The 4,989-nt window shown below is 38.8% G+C and overlaps 1 pseudogene; it reads left to right on the top strand.

The window, feature by feature from the left end:
* Nucleotides 1-359: 359 nt before the first annotated feature.
* On the top strand, nucleotides 360-3,833 carry LOC113291787 (annotated as a pseudogene).
* The last annotated feature ends 1,156 nt before the right edge of the window (nucleotides 3,834-4,989 follow it).

Raw genomic sequence — 4,989 nt, 5'->3', positions numbered from 1 at the left:
ACACGACACAAAAACCACGCCCAGCTGAATTAGTTGTAACCATTCAACGTATTATGAACATGATTTTAATCTCATTTTTTAGTAGATTTTAACACGATATGATATGACTCTGATAATTACTTAATCAATCAAACAAAAATATTAAAATGTCGCTCCTTAATCCTCCTAAAGCTAGTTACTTAGTTAGACTCGATGAATCAGCAACAGAAATGGCACGTAAGAGTGGATGAGATGAATCAGCAAGAAAAAACGCCACGTAAGAGTGGATGAGATTGGATTGAAAGGGCGAGGAAAAAGAGTTAGCATTTAACACCAATAAAGAAAAGGAAAGGACAGTAGTGTCCGATCCGACTGTCTAATGTTATAGGAATCGTTTGTTTCACGAAAACGCAGTAGATTCACATTCACAAAAATTGTCGACTCATGTTTTACTTTTGCGGCATCAGTATTCTCAGTAGTAGACTTCAACCCCCCAGAAGAGCGTAATGCTTTGATGTTGCTGCTGCTGCTCCAACTTTTTTTATTTAGCATTACTTTTATCAACAAACAACTTCATACTCCATCATCATCATCATTACCATTTATCATTATCACATTTACTTCCTCTTTCTCTAGAAAGACCAAACCAAACCAAGTCTCTCACTCTGCTGCTATCATTCTTGGATCTCTGAAGAAGTAGTAATGGTGGGTTCAGTTCAGATCTCGTGAAATCATCATTTTGTTCCATTTTTTTTGGGGAGGTTTAATAAATAATGGGAAGTATATCATCAGATGAAGAAGGTTATGATCAACAAAGTGAAAGATACGGTGGTAGTTATAGTCTAAGTGCAGATGTAAGTGAATCAGAAAGTTCAAGTAGTTATTCCTGTAGACGGTATGATGGAACTGAAGCTGGAGGAGCTAATGGTGGTGCTTCAAGTTCTTTATCTTCATCTCCACTTACATCATCTCGTGTTATGAGTAGTCTTGGAAATTCTATTTTCCCTTCTGCTTCTTCATTAATGTTGCCTGTAATTGGTAAAGATATTGTTGTTTGGGAAGATGAAAAACCTGAAAAACGTATAGCTGATTTATCTGGTTAGTATTTTGTTTCAATTTTTTTTCCCATTTTATTTTATTGACAATTTATTTTGGGGAAGATCTAATTGATTCTGGTGTGAATTTGATGCAGAAGTGGAAATGATGAAGGAAAGATTTGCAAAGCTACTACTTGGAGAAGATATGTCAGGTGGAGGAAAAGGAGTTTGTACAGCTCTTGCAATATCAAATGCCATTACTAATCTATCAGGTTAGTTCAATTTTAATTAGGTTTTCTTCTTTTTCTTTTTTTGTCAATTTGATTTGGGTGTTTTTTGGAATTAATAATTTGGAGGGATTGTAAAATTGCAGCTACTGTATTTGGGGAACTATGGAGGTTGGAACCATTGGCACCACAGAAGAAGTCAATGTGGTGTAGAGAAATGGAGTGGTTATTAAGTGTTAGTGATTCTATTGTGGAGTTAATTCCTTCTGTACAAGATTTTCCTGGAGGTGGTACATTTGAGGTGATGAAAGCGAGACCAAGGTCTGATCTATATGTAAATCTTCCGGCACTAAAGAAGCTTGATGCTATGTTGCTTAGTATGCTTGAGAGTTTCCGAGAAACTGAGTTTTGGTATGTTGAGCGTGGGGTGATTGTTGCCGAGGGGGATGGTGGTGGTGGTGGTGGTGGTGATGCATATCCGTTGTCTTCTTCTAATGGAAGGCATTCAATTAGACAGGAAGAGAAGTGGTGGCTCCCTTGCCCTAAGGTGCCACATGAAGGATTATCAGACGATGCAAGAAAGAGATTGCAGCAATGTAGGGACTGCACAAATCAGATTCTTAAGGCTGCTTTAGCGATTAATAGCTCCGTGCTTTGCGAAATGGAAATCCCAAGTGTATACTTGGAGACACTGCCAAAGGTCTGTTTCTTTTGTGCTTTTACTGAGCAATTGTGTTTTATTCTCCATGTTGACAAAGAATTTTTATATGATATTGTGAATTCGACAAGCATGGTTAGTAAATTGTTGCTTGTTGAAATTTAGGACCATCTGGAGGGATGATAGATTAAAATTAAATAATTGAATCGTGTTTCTCCTTTCCTGCCCATAGCATACCTGTTTGTGTTAGCAAGTTGTCATTCTTCTCAAGCCACTGGTGTTCAATTAGAGTCTTTGCAGGATTCAATAGTGCAAAAACTGGTGCTTTTTTTGCAAGTTTTTTCTTTTCTACTGGTCCATAATTCTCTACTGGACATATTTCAAAAGAGCTCAGCTGGTTCACTAAGCTTATTTTCTGTGAATGCTGCAGAATGGAAAATCTTGTTTGGGTGAAATCATATATCGCTACATAACAGCGGAGCAGTTCTCGCCAGAATGTCTTCTTAATTGCTTGGACTTGTCATCAGAACACCAAACACTTGAAATAGCGAATAGCATTGAAGCTGCTGTACTTGTTTGGAGGCAGAGAAGCGGGAAAAAACTTACAAATCATGCAAAGAATGGGCGATCTTCGTGGGGTGGAAAGGTCAAGGGGCTTGTTGGTGACAGCTCAAGAAGTCAACTTCTAGCACATAGGGCAGAAACCCTCTTGCAGAGCCTGCGACTTCGGTATCCTGGACTGCCACAGACTGTGCTGGACATGAACAAGATTCAATACAACAAGGTATTGGTTTGACTTTTCTATATATATGTTCAAGTAGCAATAACTATCCATATGCCAGTCTTTCAGCAAATGAGATTATTCTATAATAATCTCATTGGCCATATAAATTACAGAACACAGCTACTGAGATTACTATCACAACCTTGTATTGATAGACCACATTCTTTCGGCAAGAAAAGGTCATATTCTGGGGAAAACCCATATTGTCTTGTGAGATCCACGTGCAGCTGTGGTTTACATGTGCATACACTGTATTAGCTGATGCATGTTGATTTTCGGCCTCTTAAAAAGTTTGCGATGATGAGATAGACCAAACGCTTCCATTGATTCATTAGTGTAGGCACTTTATACATAGGGTGCTTGAATTGTAAGCTGTTTGGTGTAATACCTCGAATGGATTAAATACTTCAAATGAAGTATGGAACCAGCACAGATTGTTCCACTTACACCATGCTGTGGTATCAATTCAATTTGGCCCTTTCTTTTTCTTCTATTCTGAGAATGCTTACAAGCTTTGACAAATATTAATGTAAAGTTGGCTCTTTCTTTGTTACAGGATGTTGGACAATCTATACTCGAGAGCTACTCAAGGGTGATGGAAAGCTTGGCCTTCAACATAATGGCAAGAATTGATGACGTGCTCTACGTAGATGATGCAATGAAGAAATGTGTGGCAGCAGAGTCAGTCTCTCTTTTTGGCAGAGGAGGTTTAGGTAGTTTTCCCCTGCAAAAGAGAATCTCACCTAGTCCTTTCTCAGTACAACATTCTCCATTTGCATCTCCTTTTGCAACACCAACCTTTTGTTCTTCCACACCAGTCAGCGGAAGCCCACCAAAGGCAAATGAAACCCTAACAAAGAATTGTCCTCTAGTTGGTCAGAGGATGGGAAGCTTGACAAATTGGTCTCAACCAATATTGAAAAGAGATGGTCATATGCTGGTAATTTGAGTGCAGGGACAGAAACGGGGTATGCCCCAGAGAGAGATTAACCGGATTTGTTAGTTGGATTGTAGACATAAAAGAGGAGTTAACAGTGTAAATGGAAGAAAATCAATCTCATGAAATCTTTAGCACTTCCTGTTACCCATCTATGTAATTTTGTCCACATGTATACACGGTATAAATTTTATTGCTCAGTTCACTTCAACCCAACTATGCATCGCTAATTATATGCACCAAATCGTACTCCTTTTGGTGGTTAAACTGGGCATAATATCAGAATGGAAGTCATCCCAGATCAGTGGGATGTTGGCAATGGGGCTAGGATTTAGTAATGGTGGTGGTTCTGTGGTGACGTTGCAATTAGGAGATTTGATGTCACAGGAGTCTTGATCCTGCTTCCGGCACCACAGACATTTATGGAATAGTAGCATATACATTTATGGAATTTGGAGTATAGCCCTTAAACATTCGAGAATTGATGGGATATTCGACTGTAAAATTGGTTGTATAAATGGCTTAACCACAGTACTGTCCTTAATTGCATTGCTGTAAAGCTAATGCCCTCGTCTGTTAGAGCAAATCTTATGGTGGAATCTAACCTATTCCAAGTGTGGAAAAACCATGGAATGTCAAGTCTAGTGGCTTCCAAGTTGGGGATTTTCACAAAATCCAAGGAGGGTTTCATGGTTTGGTGGAAGGGTTCGTGGAATCCATCTAAACGCCAATAAGAATAGCGCTAAACGCAAATAAGATTGGCGCTAAAAAAACGCCATTAAGAATTGCGTTTTTCTTTTATCCGTAGATTTAAAATGAGTTGTTGAAATCTAACGGCTGAAAAAAAAGCTTCATTCTTAATTGCGTTTTTTAGCTCCATTCTTAATTGCGTTTCTACTATTCTACCATTACACTTGCGCTTCCATCCACAGTTCCAAGTGCTGAGGTGGCGTGGAAGATGGATGGATTGCACCATAAGACTTGCTCTTAGTCTACAAGTGTCCTAAACATGTCCTCAACCTCAAGTCTATTTCCTATTACTGAACATGCGTTTTCAATTATGCACCATAATGGTACCAACTTCGTACTCCTTAACTTCGTCTTTTGTCTCATAGAGAGTAATTACTGAACATGCGATTAAATTGATACGCATTTAGAGCAAAAGAAAATAATGCGAATAGGTCTGTCCCCCTAGTCCCTGCTAAGCAGTACTTGCCGCCTTAAAGCAATAAAATTTAGCGCCTCCCACATTTAGTAATGTGGAAAAACAGTTTCCAGCTAGCGAAACCAGCAAAACTCATGTTTAGTTTCTATATTTGCTTGTTCCATCCGGGAATAGTGACCAACACGAGTTTAATGAGGCTGTT

This window comes from Papaver somniferum, chromosome 1, assembly GCF_003573695.1.
Source record: "Papaver somniferum cultivar HN1 chromosome 1, ASM357369v1, whole genome shotgun sequence".
NCBI lineage: Eukaryota > Viridiplantae > Streptophyta > Magnoliopsida > Ranunculales > Papaveraceae > Papaver > Papaver somniferum.
The sequence above is the reverse complement of the archived record's forward strand: the minus strand, read 5'-3'. Positions and strand labels throughout refer to the sequence as shown.